Here is an 18,419-nt window from a genome sequence, read left to right as displayed (position 1 = left end):
ATTATGGAGAATCAGAAATGACTACTCATTACTGAACTCTGGGAGAAGATTAGTCAGCATGCAGCTGTCTTTGACCTTGAAATGCAAAAAAGACACAGGACTGTGTGGGAGTTAGGGAGAACTCTATAATGACTTGACTGACATCCACCTACTCCTGTAGATGCGTTTTAGATGCACGTTCTGTCTTCCTTTGGAAATCAATCTTTTGGGCGGCCTGCTTCCTTAAAATGCAGTTAAATTGCTCTGCAGGAAGGGAGTATGCTATGATGAGCACATGGGATGTTTATAAGATCATTTGTGTTACACAGCAGTTAGGAGACAGGAAAATACCCATGTCAACTATTGTGAGTTTATTAAACACCTAATGACTGACTGTGACATTGATTTTAATATGCAAATTAAGGTACAGATGTTTACTGACAGGAGACAAGAATGACAATGAAAATCAACGATGATTAAAAATCCTATACTATGTCTGGGAAGGAAAGGTATTCTGCTCTCTATGATAGGTATGGCTGACAGAAAATGTGTAAAGAGCACAAATGATGAAGAAATGTGTATGCTGTGCTTTTTGAAGAGAAATGAGGCGTGGTATGAATATAAAAAGAAAAATGTAAAAATTTTTGCCTTTGGACTAAGATGCATGGTATAGGTCTGTGAGTAAAATAACCCTAGTATAAAGTATCTGTAGCCTCATTACATTCTATAGATGCCAGTATTCAAGTGACAGAATAAGTCACAGTGGAAAAAAATTACATTTTAATTTTCTGGTCTACGTACTGTAACTATTCATATAAATGCTATTGGTTCTTATTAGAATTTAGATATATTTCCTGTGGTGATCTGAATTTATTATGTTGCCCTGTAAATTTGCCAGATACGATTTGCTGTAAAGTGAATCTGAATTTGATTGCTTTCAAATATCTCAAAAAGTAGAAATGTTTTGAGTTATATTTTTTCTGTGCTTCTAACTGGATTTATGTTGAGGAACTTTAAGCAAATATATGTAAATGTCTTTTATGATGTGATTCATAAATGAATTACATAAAGTATCAGTGTTCAATATAGGTTAATTAAGGTTAATTTGGATCATAGTCAGCTTTTACCCTTCTGCATATTGGAGCAGAGACTCATACATTCTGTGATGGGACAGTCCTTGTGCTCAGGGTGCAAGGGCTATGCACCTTCCTAGCAGCAAGTCACTAACATGGCAGTGCCCTGTTTTCAACAAGCTGAGCATTTGTATAGGACAGGTTTGATTTCCTCCTCCTTCAAGAGTCAAGGACATAGACATCACCTCAAGGACAACTGGGAAGTCAGGTGAGACAGAAGAGCACTTCTACTCCCTCCTGCAGGACCCTGTGACTACAGTGCTTATTGCAGTTTGTGGCTAAATACCACAGTCTATTCCTGAGAAGGCGCTCTGTACATTTGCCAGGCAGATGGTGAATGCTACAGTTAGAGAGATGATTCCAGCTAGGATATTTCCACAGATGTTTGTGGGCAATGCAAAATATGTTGTACTTTTCATAGGGTTTTTCTATTACCCAGTAAAAATTGCCTTAACTGGTTGCAGGGTGAGAACAGAAATATCTCTTTCAAAGTTTTTAAAGACTCAACTGCTGTATTGTTCTAGAAAAAACATATCAAAGAGAAATTTCATGTTGAAGCTAGGATGAGGAACATCTGTATTTAGACTGTGTATTTTCAAGCAATTTCTTATTATTTCATATAAAGTATCACTGTTAGTGATGGGCTGTCCATCACTAACACATTGCTGCACATCTAACATATCTAGGATTTATAGCTTCCTTATGCCACCAGTGGGACTCCACATATTCTGTGGCATGCCTTTAATTAATAGTCTTTATCCATCCTATTTGGGGACAGACAGAGGAACTTAATATATTATTACTAACTAATGAGCAAATTCTACTTTCTGATGATTAAATTTTCAAAAGTAATTTGAAATATAGATTGCATGTCCTTCACAGGGATACATCATCAGATGGACTTCATTAATTAATCAGCAACATTCAGTGCATAGCATAGCTATGCAGGTGCTAGAGTAAAATAACCGTTATTTGAAGTTGTTTTTCACATTTTTCATTGTTTCATAGGAAAATGGCCCAGGGCTTATTTTCTCTGTGATGTTAGCTCCATTTATAACTGAAATCCCATAGAGAAGGAAAATGCCTTAACCTTAATGTAGTGTGTTGGTACTTCTACGTTGAACTGTTAATCTGGATAACCCAAATTGATCTTGCCTCAAGTTAGTACAGTTTATTAAGCTGTGTGGATGTGGACTATATCTGTTTTGGTGCTGCAAGCCATATGTCAGTTTCCTGTAATTTCCCCCTTTCCCCATACAACAAGATAGACAGGCAGTTTCTCTCACAATTCATTCCTGGAAAAGAAAAAGTTGTGGCATAGCTTATTGCAGCAAAGAAAGTTGTGTGTTATCCCTTTAGATATCTTTGTGCCAGATGCAACCAGTGGTAGTACCTTGTATGGGCTCAGCTCTCTGCGTACTATCCTGCAGTGCAAAAATGACAAGCTATCTTCTGCAGTGAAGGCACACTCCCCACATAGTGCTTCCTCCCACGTCTGAAAAAGTAAGGAACCAAACTTCCTTCCTTCCTTGTGAGGCTGGAGTAGGCGTCAGGACTCTGGTCTCTGTGTGTGGTACAGTGGAGCTACCTTGCAGAGGCTGAGGCATAAAAGCAGCACAGAGTAAGGTCAGACACTTCTTTGCTGTGCTGTGGTCAAAAGAAAGGACTAATCTTTACAGTATAAAGCATCATCTCAGATGTCTGATCCCCATGGTCCTTCAGCCCAGAGGACTAGGACTTCAAACCAGCACTGAAATGATGGCTGAAGTTCACACCATGAAGTCTTGCCTGCTTCATTGTTCTGCAAGGGTTCTGTTGACACAGAATGCTTCAGGACTATTTCTAGGGAAGCAGCCACAAGATTGGTAAAGCTCTCTCCTTCCCCTGAAATCCCACTTGCTGGTAGGGAACCTCTGTAGCTGAACGTGAAATTCGTACTGCTGATTATTCATCTGTGTACTGTTGTTGAAAGTCAAATTTTAAGGGACAGAAATGAATAAAAACATGCTGACTAAAGCAAAAGCTTCGAATTGGGAGATGTGAAGTTTGGTCCTGGCTCTAGACTACTTATAATCAAATAAGGTAAACAAGTTAAATCCATTGAGAATTAACACAAAGTCTCTATGGATTGAAATTCTCCTCTGAATTTTGTCCAATTTCATGACAGTGACAGAGACATTTTCATGGAGACAACAGAGATCACACTGACAGAAAAGGCTAGCATCATGTGTAGCCTCAAGAGGGAAGGGTGAATGTCATGATGGGATGTGTGCTGCAGAAAATAGTTTTTAGACCCTGGAAATGACTGCTTCTTAAAGCAGTCATTGCAGCACCAGGAGAAACAAGTCTTGAATTACCCTGATCCAGGACTGAGTAACTGAATGTTACAGCTAAATAGCCACAATAAAATCATTATCACAATACACTCAGATTTAGCCCTTTCCCTGCAATAATGCAGAACTATATAAAACCCAAGAAACTCATTCCAAGAAATGAAAAGGAACAGCCAAAAGAAAGAAAAAATGTTTGTGGCATAAGATGGAGCTTGCTTAAATATAATATACTGGAACCTCAGAATAAATGTATTTCACTTATGGAAAAAGAAAACTTGGAAAAGAACTCCAAATAAATCTTTAAAATTAAACATCAGAGTAAGGGGGATTACTAGGAGTTAAAAGACCTAAAATGAACATCATATTCAAATGGAAAAAGAACATAAACAAGTTAAATGTAAAATTAATAAGGCAGGACCAAAAAAAAAAAAAAAGACTTTGGGGAACAATTTTCTAAAGGCATAAAAATTAAAAATATACTTATTTGTCGAACATATTAGGAAGCCTGCCAGAAAGACTGTGGGGCCAATAGATGATCATGGTTTAATAGGAGTTCTCACAGGGCAAAAATGCAGAAAAATTAAACCAATTCTTTTCAGTGAGCGTCACCACAAAGAAGACATTGAAACCAGAGGGCTTTGAGTTACATGGACTGGAGTTTAAAACAGTACTTTCTCAAACAAAGGTGTCAAAATAATAAGATTTAGAAGAAATAGGTGGAGTGAATGCAGACAAATTACCAGAATATGAAAATGGAAACTTTCAGCTATGCTATGACATCTATTGATTAAATCAGTTGTGGTACTAGATGAGAGTGAAATAGCAAATATAAATTCAACTTTTAAAAAGGATTTAAGTGGAATGGCAAATTCAGAAAGCTTAAGACAATTTATAAGTTTGGTAGTGTGTGAACTTCTTAGAAGCCATCCTAGAACTAATAGACACAAGGGTAACTACAATATAATGAGGAAGAACCAACACAGCTTTTGAAAGGACATTAGTACCTTGCAAATCTATTAGAGTTGTTTGATCATCACTGAATATACAGAAGTGATCCAGCTGATACTCTGACAAAAATCTTTTTGACAAAGTCCTTTGCTGAAGGCTCTTGAAGAAATTAAGTTGTGGTAGGATAGGGGACAAGGTTCTCTGCATATTAATAACTATTTAAAAGGTAGGAAATGGAAAGTGGGAATAAATGGTCAAATTTCACAAGGCAGGAGGGTGACAATGAAATTTCTTAGACATCTGTGCTGAGATCCTTACTGTTAAATATACTAATAAATAATTATACATTATATAATTAAAGTGTGTGTATGTGTGTGTGTTGGTATAATATACACATATGCATACTCATATTTATATTTTAATATACAGATGAGATCAGGACATGAAATTTATATTCTGTCTCTACATATACAAAGTAATGCACACTAGTTAGATGCCCACAGTGAGAGGATCTAAATCAGCATTACATTACCATGCAAGACAGAGAGCCTGGAGTCACTGGAGATTGTTCTGTAAACACTCTGGCTCAGTGCTCAGCACTGTTCAAAAAAGCAGACAGAACATTAGGAACTATTAGGGGGGAAAAAGTGATGTTTACTGTTTTACCTTCTATGTCACTGTGAATAATCATAGTTCATCTACATCCAGAGTACATTAGTGGAGGTCTGAGCATCACTCGATGCATTTTAAAAAGAGTATAATAGAATTATAAAAAACATTATAGCTGTCTCTTTTGATAGATATATACTACATCTGTTACATGTCTAAGGTGGTAAGGATTGTCAGGGAATAGAGCAGCTCCTATACAAGGAAAGATTAAATAGCCTGGTGTGCTTCAGGTAGGAAGGGAGAGGGTTGGGAGAACAAAGATGGAGTCAGGCAGCTGGTTTCAGACATGCACTTTTTCATTCAGGACAGAATTTGTCTTGGAACTCACTCATATCCATGGAGTCCAAAAGTATGGATAGGTTCAAATAGTGATTGCAAAACAGGTATTATGGAGACATGGCAGTCAGCAGTTGTGTCTACAGCCTCTGGCTGAGAAAAGGCAAACCCCACAGTCCTGCAGCAGTGTGACCAGCAGTGACCAGACTGCTATGGTCCGAAGCCAGATGTGTCCTTCAACCCCACAGCCCTGTTGTGCTGGCATCAGCATACATCTGATTGCTGTGATGAACTGCTTTAGGTCTCTGAAATAAAGGACGATAATGTTTTAGTTGTAGGGTTAGTTTTCTGTCATCTCTGTGTGCTGAAGTGGTTCATCACAGGGCTGGTATGTGTCAATGCCTGGACAAAGGGGTGGGCAGGACTATGTGGCTGAGGAGCAGGGTGGCGTTCAGGTTTATATTGGCTTAATCTGCTTTATAACTGCACCCTGAGCTGGGAGCAGGATGTGGAGGAAGTCACTCTGTCTGTTTTTACACTTCTAGCCTAGGCACTTGGCACAGGCTGTTATCAAGAGCAGGATGGATGGGGTCCCATTCAGCTTGCTTATGTTCTTATGACTTGTATTGGTTTGTTGGTACATCTCTGTTAGGTTTTGTTTCCCTGCTGCCAAGGAGGCAAGCCAGACTTTTCCCATTTTGGAGGGATAGCTGCAAGTCTTACTCCAACACAAGTAAATTAATTCTAGGCCAGTGTAAATATAGGACCTAGAAAGTTTTCCAGACAGTTGGCTGTACTTTCACCCCTTCTAATTGGTTTTAACTGTGGCCGGAAGGGTCAAGAACCTGCAAGATGTTCTTATGCTCTTTTCTAAACATAAGACTACAGTGTTCCCTTTTGTGGCCTTCATTCTATTAAGGGTAATTTATGACATTTCAGGACTGATTTAGCTGGTCTTAGGAGTCATGCCTCAGAACTGTTAAGTAGTATCTTGAATCCCCTCTCCTCTGAGAGAGCCATTCCTGCTTGCTTTGTACCCAAGTGGGACATAACAGACCTGCAGGAGTCTGCTTGTCAGGACAAAGTATCTTACCTAAACTGAGATCCAGGCTATGAAGGCATGCACCACTGTGTGCCACATGCAGGCGATGGTGGACCCAGCCTTACTTATTGGCCCATTTGTGGTCCAAAATAGTGTAATCTTACAAACAACACCCAGAAGATATGATTTGTTGACTAATTGATGGCTTATGATAAATGCATTTAGGAAGAAACCACACACTTTACATACAGGTATTTCTGCAATTAAAAAAAGAAATGAGAATGCATTGAAGAGCTGCTTGTTGCAAACTATTCTCTCATCTTTTCTGAGAGCCAGGAAAGTTCAGAAACCCTCTGCAATTTCTAGATTGCAAAATTAAATGAATAGAAGGGTTAATTGAAAAGATGATATGGTAACTGTCTTGGTATCACTTAACTATTATGATCTTCTTAGAAAGGCTGATGTCTCTGAAAGGAAATACTGCTGCTTTGCATGAAATATAGTGGTTTAACATCAATGTTAGCACTCTATCTGTGTTAGAGCCAAAGTGTTAATTTCCCAACCTTTGGAACATCATAATTTTGCATCATTATGTGGTATTCAATGCAATAAGCATCAATTTTTCAATAATAGAGAGGTTTTAAACAGACTGAAGGAGGAAATGAGTGCACAGGCCACAGATATGTCTGAAACCATGTGCACCTATTTCTGGTCTCTTGTTTCAATAAATAATAGATTGACAGCTTCATGTTTTCCAGAGGATACATGGTAGATATAAATGTCAGACAAATAAATTCAAACATTCTATTTTTATGTGATGAATACCTCAGTGTAATGTTTTTTTTTTCTAAATAGAACTCATAATTTAATTTGTCTGGTGCTTTGAATGAGTCTGAGGGTACTGTGACAAAGTAGGGGAACAAAAAGGAAAAAGGAAAAAGGAAAAAGAAGGTGAGTCTGTTCATCCCTCCTGCTACATGTTTAACAGAAGGTTCCCTGAGTAAGACAGGGTTATTTGATGGAAAAATTTAACTGATTTCTATTATTTATTTTATCTTATACCAAGCCCAAGTGATGGTTTTAATATATTTCTGTATTTTTTCTGACTGCTGAGTGTGGAGAGAGAAGGACATGGCGCTTGAATCTTGCTCACAGAGGACACAGCTGGGGTATAAGGCATACTAGGATGAAGGATAAAGCAGGAACCACGATAACATCATCTTGTCTTTGTGCATTAGTAATCTTTGGGAAGTAGTTTTCTTTTTCTGATCTACTACCCCAACTGTTTTTCAGCAGAGGTGTGGACTCCAAGCTGACAGTGAAAGCCGGACTGAAAACAGACGTGTTTTCCTTATCTTATGGATTCTTATGGATATCTTATGGATTCTTATGGATTTGTGAAAGCCTGTGCACTTGATGTATTTCTTCATACTTTTTAATGCTAGTTTTTAATGACTAAATAAGATGACTGGCTTTCTATGAATCTCCTGGAAAATGGGGAGAGGGACATGGGAGACTGCTCAGGGAAGGAAACAGCAGGGCTGTCAGCCAAGGGGATCAGAGACCATGACTGGGGTCCTGCAGGGATGCCAGTGCAATGGAGATGTGTAAGGAGCAGATAGACCTCAGAAGGGTCCTTCTGGGGGACTGAAGGGCTGTGCAGTGCTTGGGGCACCTCAGAGAGTCACTGTGTTTGCTGAAACTAGTCCTATAAGCAGAGATACCATGGACAGAGAGAAAGTGGATTATAAACTTCCATTTGCATGCTGAGATGGTGGCTTTGAGGTTTTTTTCTGTTAAAAAACCTCAAATTTCTGCTCTAACAAAACACATTTTTTTTTTTTTTTAAATTTTTATTTTTTTTATTTTTCTAGCTGAAAAGTCTTTTAATCTGTTTTGGGGAGTTTATCTATGGGAGGGATGATCTATGTAGATCCCTCTCAAAGTTCTAGCTGACTTGGGAGTCCTTCACACACTCATCTTTGCATGCTACAAATTGCTGTGCTAGTTGGCATTGCTAAATATGCCTCCTACTTAACACACAGGTCTGATAGTTGTGACTGATTAGTGAACTCTAGAAAGGAGACATGCAAGATTATGATATCTAGTTGTAATCTGTGATTTTTGGGTAATGTAGCATTGCAGGATGTAGGAGTGTTTGGAAGAACTGGGCCTGTACAAAGCAGAGGAACTGTTTAAAATCCTCTTAGACAGGCAGGAGTATTAGTAGGAAAGCATGATCCTAAGAATCTCCTTCCTTTTTTGGGAAGTGTTTGCTCTGAGCATTTCCTTAACTCAGAGAATTCATGGGGTGTTCTGTGAATGGCCACAGAGAGAAGGTCTCTTGTTTTCTTCTTTGCCTCTTCATATACCAAAACATGAAGTTTTGGGACAGAGTAGGGTTAATGATGAAATATTGCCATGCTTGTTGTAGACCAAGAGATGAGAAGTGAAAGCCTGTTGGTGAAATTAAAAAAAAAGGCATTTAGAAAAGAAACTAATCAACTTTTTATGCATACACAGAAATGTTTCATAGAGCAAAACTCTCTATGCACCATCTGCTTTTCATTTTTGGACAAAACTCTCAGTACTGCCTAGCATTCCTAAACCCAGGCCCTCTGAGAGTTCACTTATAAAAGCAAATAAACCAAATTTCAGTGTACAGAATCCTCTCCTTTATAAATTATGTGTAGGCCAAAACATTTCCATGGAGACTAAAAATGGGTCTCCCCTCCATGTGTCAAAATGAGCTCCAAGTGTTACCCACAATAAAGTTTGTGATGACACCATCTTTGGCATACTGGCATGTTACTCGTGTAACAAAGGCACAGCTTATTTATAGTAAATTTATTGTAGAGATTCTTTCATTACTGCTGACAACACTCTCATCTGAGTTATATCTGTGGAGAAACATCTACAGGTACCTCTGATCTCATATGTTTGTGAACCTAAGATGGATGCAACCAAAGTCAGAAACTGTAGCTTAGCATTAAATGAAAATATTGTCTAAGAACTTTCTAAAAGCTGACACTGATGAAGTAGAGTGGTGTTTGCCATCCTGTCTTGTACAGTATTGATTGATTCAATAACAGATACTAGATCTGCATGAGTTGTTCAGTGTAGATTAAACATGTAAATTGGAGGAAATTTTGAGGCTAAGTCTGAGACACCTTACAAGTATGTCACCGTTGAGTTGGTGACAGTAATAGCTGAATAGTTTTGGCATTTTCTGCCTCATCTTTTAAGCAATACCTTTATTAGAATAATTTTATATAACATATAAGAATAATTTGTACCCTTTGTCTCTGGTACTTAGCAATGATGATTCTTCAAGAGAGACAGATGAATATCTGGCCTCCTACTAGTGAGAAGACTGCTTTCAGAACATACCTTGTACCTCCTATCTTATTTATCTCTTTTTCTTGTATTATTTTATTCATCAAATGCATGTTTTGCATGATTCCCAAAGTCATGACTGATTTACATTTTGTATTTTCTCTGTCTCCGGAGTTTAGGGTGCTTGGGCCAAAGTTTGGTATACTAAGCATTTCCAGGATTAAACAAAGACAAAAGCAAATCTGATATAACAGTAGCTAAGTAAAAACCACTGTCCAGGAGGTAACTCAGAACTTCAATGCATGAAAATTAAGAGCTTTCCAAGTGAGAAGTTAAAAAACCTAAACCCAACTTTGGTGCACAAATTAATGTTAATTGATACAGTTTTTTAATGATGTGATTAAAAGTTGCATTAAGAAAGAAGATTTAGTAACTCTGGAAATAATTTTTATGGGGGTTTTGTAAGAAATGGATATAGAAAGTATGAGGGTGATTGATAGACCGTAATCAGAGCATAAGATATCCAACTGACAAATACCGAAGTATTGTGGAACTTAACTATGAATGCTAAGAATATTAGGAAATGCCATTTAATACTCTTAGTAAATACTAAACTAACTTTGCATTAGGTGCTTACGGAGGAAATGGGTAAGAAGGTGTCCTTTATCTTATCTGGAGAATCTCCTGCTATGAACTATTGAACAATTTTTAAGCATTTGTGATTTTTTTGCCATGGAAGTATGTTTAAACTGAATTTGTACTAAGGCTTTGAAAGTTTATTCTGACCTATAAAGCATACTGCAATCCTATTAAAAAGAAATGTTAAATAGATTTCAATTGCCTACTGAGGGATGAGGAGGAAAATGGGGTTTTCCCGTTTTCCAGTCTTGTATTCAGGTTGAAAACTGCCTTCACAAGCTAAGGATATTAGTGGAATTGTACCACAATATTTACAAAGCCAACTTTTGTCTAGCACCCTAAACTACAACCTACTTATCCCAAAAGGTTTACTGGAAGTGTAAAGAATTATGTGAAGGCACAGCACAGAAAATGGACACTGGTCCAGATCATATTGTCCTCAGCTGGAGAGAAACTAGGGTTTATGTTTTCCAATATTATGGCTGCAAGAAAGGAAGCAAAACTATCCAGAGATGCTCAGAGATCTATACACAGGTGTTCTCAGTGGTGGTTCCAGCCTAGACCTTTGGAAAGATACTTGAGACAGAGCATGATGAATCATGGCTAAAGCTCAGGAATGTTGAGAGCCAGACCAATTTTCACCTCCTTGTTTTAATTTCATAGAGATGATGTTTCAGTGGCATGTTGAATAATCACCCAAACTGATAGGCTATTTGCCAGCCAAAAAGAGACCTTACACTGTCAAGCTACAGAGATTCAAAGGTGCTACATGCATATTTTACATGCCACTAGATAACTATATGTTAATAAAGCCATCAAAATGCTATTATTATTACTGTTGTTATTTGTAGATACCACATAATGTGCTACTTCGTGTCAGGTAGCTGCTGTTAAAGAGCAGTATAACTTTCAGAAAGATTATGCCCTGAAGGTACATTTAACAGCAATGCAGTGTATTGTAAAATTAATACAGGCAAAACCAAAATAAAGGCAAATAGAGCAGGATGAGATTGCTGTGTAGAAAGTGCTTTGCAGAAGAAGGGCTCACACAATGCCACCCCTTCCTAAGGCAAACTTGATTACTGCAAATGATGTCTCTTGGGGAGCAGAATCATGAATAACAACTGAGGCTGATGAGGATGAGAGTCTTGCTAGGGCTTTGCAGGATCAAGCCTCAGGCTTGTAGCAGTTTTGCAAGCTGCAGCGTCTCAGATCATTGCTGGGGACTACTGTCAAATTGCTGTACAGGGTGCCACTGCTGGGAGGGTGGGGTGGAGGAGATGAAATCCTTCCATTTAATAAGCTTTTTTGACATTAGCAATTATCAGCTGCCCACTGTCTGTTAAGTATTTCCTCTATTTCAGCAGCTGGGGTGGTGTTTTCCCAGTTTGCTGCAGTGCAATGATTAGGTTGCTATCTCTTGTCAGCTAGTGCGATGCTGCAGGCTGAATGATAACCATGGCAGACAGAAAGGGTTATTCCTAAAGTGCTCCTGAGAGTCCAGTTGATTTATTTATTTATCTCCCCTCTCACTGCTCGCTAGTAGGAGGCTTATAATGGGTGCAGCATCAACAATCACTCTAGGTCAAGCTGTATTAGCCCTAGTGCTAACCTTCTAAAAGATTCAGATTTATGAATTCAATTATGGGAGTTTACAGCCTGTTTAGCTTTGTTGTTGCTGTTATTATTGTTATTTATTCCTGTCTGTGTTTAGCTGCCTCCAACCCATTTCAGGGTAATTAGGGAGGTTCCTTTTGATAATGTTTAGGCTGAACAATATGACAACAGGACTGCAACATAAATCTTTCCTTCTGTCCTTCCCCATCTGACAGCTGTTGGTGTGAGCTTATGGGCCCTGCATGTCTCGGCATTATATAATTTTTTATTTATTCTTTTTCCAAATAATTCTGACACCAAGCAGTAAAGAAAGCATTTGTTTTATTTAATTGTTATCTTGATGTTATAAAACAGATCTTATCAGAAACAAGATGAGAACCTCTACACATATTCTTGTAAAATACTGCAGTTTCTTTTCTCTATCCAAGCTCATAATTTGATAGCTCAGGGCTGACTCATGATATTCATACGCTTGGGACTGGTGAGAGAGACTATGTCTGTACAAAGGGCAGAGAAACAGATAATCAGATTTGTGATGTGTGCAGAAAAAGTCTGTGGCATTTAAGACCTTTAGCAAAATACCCCAGGAGTCCAAGCAAGTTACAGTAAGCAAATTATCTTGGAACAAATTATCTGATATCTAACTGAATTTTCTACCATGGCTCCCATCAATCTTGTGTGCTGAGGACTACCTGTAGTGTGTTCTGTGCTTGATAACAATTACAGCTGGTGATTAATTGTCAGACATAAAGCAGCTGAAAGAATATATGGAGGCATATTATAGACAATATTGCTAAGTTCTTCTTGTTGCAGTTCTAATTGTTACCAAACAGTCATGTAAACTATTAATATTCAAGTCAGAGAACATTATTAATCTGTCAGAAAAACCACATTAAGGAAGTTTAGGTAATGAAGGGCTACTGTTAGAGGAAAAAAACAGCTGGGATTTTTTTCAGTTTTTAAAATATTTATATGGTTATACCATATAAACTTTTCCTCTCCTTGGTCCCCCTTTGCATTATAAGTATTTCTAAATTGCCACTCTGATGTTTTCTAACTCACTGAGATATGTTCTTGATGTTATCCTCTGCCTTCTTGGTCAAAATACTCTGTACCTATTTAATGAAATTCACCTGAGTACTCAGTTCCAACGTTGTGTGAATTAGTTCAGTGAAAACCAGGACTGCACCAAGTTTCTCTCCCAAATTAAAACCAGTGGGTTGAAGTTGAAAGGTTGGAGATAGATTGTCCTTCACTTTTGCATTTTTTCATTCTTTTTTTATTTTGAATAAGAAAATAACAAGTCCAAAGAACAAAATAGCTAAACCTTTTCTGTATTTCCTTCCATATTCATCCATGACCCTGTGAATTACAAAACATCTAATGAGAGATCACTTTCTTCCAAGATCTCCTCGGTAGAGTCATGCACCTTGGATATGTCAGAACAATATGCTGACTAACATGACAAGACTAGACTTAGAGGCATGGACAATCACGTACTAATGTGTCTAAACTCTTAGATTGAAGGTGATTCACCTACTGCAATCCTGGAGAGCTGACAGCTAAGACATAACCATCTGCTGCTTTTTGCATAGAGATGCACAAAAGATCAGAGGATTTCTTGGACAAAGCTTTTCTTTCATCTTATGGAACTAAACACTTAATGGATAAAACACTTAATGGAGAGAAAGGCAATTTAAGACAGGCAAAATACCACATACTCTTTTTCTGAAAAGAGGTATAGAGTTCATAGGAGAATCATACTAATTTTTATTTTGGTAAATAAAACATGAGGTAAAGAAATGAAAGATGCTTTGGAGTGTTTCACTAAATAAGCAGAGAAAGGATTATGGAAGTATATAGCCATAAGTTGTCTTCTCTCTTCAACCTGGGTTTCCCTACTTCTCCATGGTAATGTGAAGGTGGCAGTATTGTTGACACAGGCATTTGGTAGTTCTGAGCATATACACCAAAGATCCTCAAGCACAATAAATATCACTGTTTAATTTCTTCTTCTTCTTGGAGAAATAAACTCCATTTACAGAAAAGCAAAGTCCTTTCTCTTCGTTATGAGCATAATGCAAAGACTGGTAATGTTGGTGGGGTTGGTTCCATGATTTCATGCTAGAGATTCTTTTGTTAATATTTATTTAACTTTACTTTCAAATGAATAATTGTTCAGCAATAGCTCTCCAAAGCATAATGAAAACAGTCTTCTCACAGTTCTCTGTGAGCACTGTTTTTACATGTGGCAATCAGCTTGCACCAATTATTTGAAATTGTCCCTGTTTTCAGAACCAGTATAGTTAAAACAGTGTGATTACCATGACAATCAGCACTGCTAACAAGCAATGACTCCAGCATACCAATCCTTGTGCTGTAAGTCATTTGCAGATCAAGTTTAGCTAAAGTTTGTCTGATACAACATATTATAAGTCCAGGAGAGTACACTTTCAAATGCAGGCTTGTGTTTCATTTACAATCAGCTCCCAGACCTCAGGAGATTCAGCTGCAAGTCAATTACCTCTGCTGGATTTCCATTGCAGGTTTGTTGGTTTTTTATCTTGAAGCACAATTTAGATGAAAGACCTTAAAAAAAAAAAAAAATCCTGAGCAACTGTTAGAAACAAAGAATGCATTTGTGAACTAGTACCAGTTTCATAAGATGGCTTTTCAACAAAAGATGTCATTATCTTTCTACTAAATCCAAATTCAGCATTATTTCTTGCAAGGCATCATTTCCTTAAGTTATTTCTTCATTTTTAAGGCTGACATATCTTGACACGATGGCAGCTGACGATAGGATTTAGAAGGATTAGTCAAGACAGTCTAACATCTGAATAAAGCTTTGACGGGGAGCCTGGCCCCGCATACTGATATTGCACAAACCATCTTGTTACGTATTATGTTATGAAATATCATTTTTGTTACATTTCTGATAAATATAACAATTAAAGACAAGCTAGGTATTATTTAGTGCTTCTTCTTAGCAACTGTTCTTCACAGGGTTTCAGCTGAAACATGTTCATCCTGCCAGCAGGGAAGCAGGCCCTATTTCTGCGTGGGGGAGATCACAGTTTCACTGTGCTGCCTTCCAGAAATAGCAGGGAAATTCGTCAAGGTTTTCTGTACATTCTCTCCTTTTCTCCTACATACAACCCATGCAGTCTTCTGAGGATAGCGAGCAATGCCAAAACGAACAGGGTGATGTAATGGTCTGTGATGCTGGGCTGAGGCAGGACTGACCCTGCATCTTCTTATGGCAGTACATGGTCTGCTTGTTACATGATAGACCTGTAAGCGTAGCCCAGTCACGATCAAATACATATGGCCAAATACCACACCATACATAGGGTATCTGATGACATACAGACTCTGCTGGTTGTAAAGGATATCAAGATATCTGCTGTCTCACAGCAGAAATGACCGAAAATAGAGTATGCTTGGTCCTAGGTACATGGCACAGAAGATGATGAACGGAGATGGTGAAGAATCTAAAAATATGAAGGTGATATCTCCTATTGGAAAATATCTCCTCACATGACTATCTGGAATTCCACCAGTGGGAGATATAGTTTAAAACATAAAAATACCTGTGTGCAGAAAATTAAATCCATGTCAAAGATAAGCTAGAAAATATGCTTGTGTGTGCAGTACAGGATGATAGTCTTTGTGGGTTTATTTTCAAGTGTATTTTATTGTAAAATAAAATGTTGGTTTGGTTTTGCTTTTTTAAATTGGGATTAGTTAAATGATGAGGCAATGGCATATTAAAGCCAGTATCAGACTGGCTTACTTATCTTAATTTCTGCTGAGATCTAATTACATACTGCCCTGCTGGACTTTGCTTGAGTGAAGAATTTCCTTGTGTGTTGTTATGGATAGGGAGTTGTGGTTAAGTGTCAAGTAGAATGTAAGCCAATCATCAGGCTTTTTTCTACCTAGTTCTCTGGGTTAGGCAGCAACCCTGATTTCAGTAAGTGTAAGATGCTAAACCTTGGGGACCTTCTGTGGTCTGTGGACTTCCTCAAAATCTCCTAGAATGCATTCCTCTCCTCCATATGTGTCAAACTCTGTAGAAATGTGTGGCATTGTCCCAGCACTGTGGCTCCTCAATAAGTACCGTGCAAGGCAGTGAATTTGATCAGAGTGAGTTTCTACCAACTGAAGGTAAAGTAAGGTTAGGAACAAGCAAGCAGTATTTTTCTTGCTGCCCCTAAATGCCTGGAATTGATTAATGTAATGCAATGAGGGTGCAGGGCCTTCTCTTCTAGGAACCTCAGTTTAAGTGGGAGCATTGCATGGAGGTGTCACTGGACTTGGAGCAAAAGGCAGTTTGAATGTCTGAGAGCTTCAGGGATGTCTGAAGTTAATGTCAGACTGACCACTTACCTGAGAGGCCAGTGTTTCTCCTCCCTAATCATTATCAGAGACAGTTAAAACAGAACTCCACGGTATGTCATTGTAAGGGGGAGTAAGGGAGACAGATACAACCTTTGGTGAGGTGAGAATCCTATGTAATTTTGTAACACGAGCAAGGTCTGAGGCATGAAGATGTAAGGTGCCCAGGACATGGCCTCTAATATTTTACTGCAACGTCTTAACATTTGCATTGTTTTCTAAAATGTATTTGTGTATTTTTTGAAGTTATCATTAGAAGATGCAAATTTTATATAGATTTAACTATAAAGCATATTGTCATTTATTATTTGAATTACCATAATAGATGTTTTCCATGCTGTGGTGGCAGTGCACATTTTATGTCCTTAACACATACCATGGCAGCCATAAATATTTGTACAGCTATACTGTTGTTCATATGCAGCTGAGGAATCCAAAGACTAAATTTATTCTTCATTATCCACAGTCTGTATTTGTAATAGTTCACAGCTAGATTAGTGGTCCGAATGGCAGCCGTATGCAATGCTGTGTTTCTTATTGGGTTATAGATTACTTTAGAAACAAGTTATGAAAGACAGCTGATTTATCCAACAGCTGATGACAAGCACAGACTTATCAATTTACTTCTAAAATATTTTTCAAACATACCTGTGGCTAAGGTACATTCTCAAAGAACCAACTCCTTCTGTAATTATAGGATTTATGCTTCTATTTGCAATTTGGTATTTTGGTTCTGCTAAACTTGCAACTTGCCCATGGTTTCATGTTGCCACCGTTCATCATAAAAACTGAGCAATTTTCAGACAATAACAGACAATCATAAATTCCTAAAACCAAGAACATTTGTAGGTTGTTGCATTACAAATAGGATCTTGCTTTACTTTAAATCACTCCTCACTAGTCTTTTAGATGAAATTCCAAAATCCTCAAGGATCCATGGGCTGCAGGCTCACAGCTGTCGACTAGGAGGGCTGGTTAGAGTTTTTGTCCCTGACTAAGGAAGTTTGTTTTTCCTTTGCAGGCAGGGGTTAAATATTTGCAAAGTGAAGTGATGTAGATGTCATTTGAGATAAGTTTAAAAGATTTTCCAATAAGAAGATTATGAGCAAGCTTACTGATGGTGAGACTCTAGGTTTGTCTCAGTTCTCTGGAAACTGTTTGGGAACAGCTGTAAAGTTTTGTGTTGACCTCTCAACGCTTTCATTTAAGGTTCAGCACGAACCCTGACAAACCTCATTGATTTTGTGTTTGCAGTTGCAACAGTCTAAAGTGCACCAAAAAAAGCCCCTAACTGAACTTTGTGAGAATGTTATCCTGCAACAAATCACACAGAGAATTATGAGATATACGTAAGTAACCAAGATGCTAGTAAAAAAAATTACTGCTGCCAGAATATTGTTTTCAAATGTTTGTGTGCAAGCTGGGAGGCAAAGGAAATAGGTCTCAAATGCCAATAGTTTTTTTCCTACCACTATTCCAGAATAGAAAATAATGAAAAACAAACAAACAAACAAAACCCCTGTCAAAGAAGTGCTATTCAGAAATCAGAAAGGAAAGAAAATCCATCTGGAAGAGCTGTTTTGTAAAGGAGATGTGTATGTTAGCAGAATTTTCAGGGTAAGTTAAGACTTGTGTGTGTTTTTAAAGTAGAATATAGAACAGAAATCTGCAGCACCGGAAAGCTACAATGCTTTCTTAACCATATTGTAGCTGTGTTAAGAGTCTGAGTCAGAGGCTGTTGCAAACCTGAAATTTAAGGCTACTTCCTGTCCTGAAGAATTTTGGCAGGTTAGAAATCATTTTAAGGTTAGATAAAAGACATGGTCTTTTATTGAATCTTTCTAGCTTCAGGAGAAGATTTTGAATACTTCATAAGTATATTAAGACCCACACAAATAAAAAGAAGGTATGGGATATCTTTGCTTTCTCAGAACACCCAGGGGTTACACCTGTACAGTCAGAGGTATAACTTTGTATTATGTAAACTACATTTCTTAGAAGTACGTCAGCAAGTCAGTATTGAACTATTTCCCACTGACTACAAAA

At 37.9% G+C, this 18,419-nt stretch overlaps 1 long non-coding RNA gene across 1 annotated transcript in view; it reads left to right on the top strand.

Moving 5' to 3' along the window:
* The window catches only part of LOC141920190 (uncharacterized), a 63,451-nt gene extending 45,728 nt beyond the window's left edge, over positions 1-17,723 (top strand). The window contains exon 3 of the long non-coding RNA XR_012622247.1: positions 17,628-17,723. This is a non-coding gene — a long non-coding RNA (uncharacterized LOC141920190). The remainder of the gene's footprint in view (positions 1-17,627) is intronic.
* Positions 17,724-18,419: the final 696 nt, after the last annotated feature.

This window comes from Strix aluco, chromosome 2, assembly GCF_031877795.1.
Source record: "Strix aluco isolate bStrAlu1 chromosome 2, bStrAlu1.hap1, whole genome shotgun sequence".
Taxonomy (NCBI): Eukaryota; Metazoa; Chordata; class Aves; order Strigiformes; family Strigidae; genus Strix; species Strix aluco.
The sequence above is the reverse complement of the archived record's forward strand: the minus strand, read 5'-3'. Positions and strand labels throughout refer to the sequence as shown.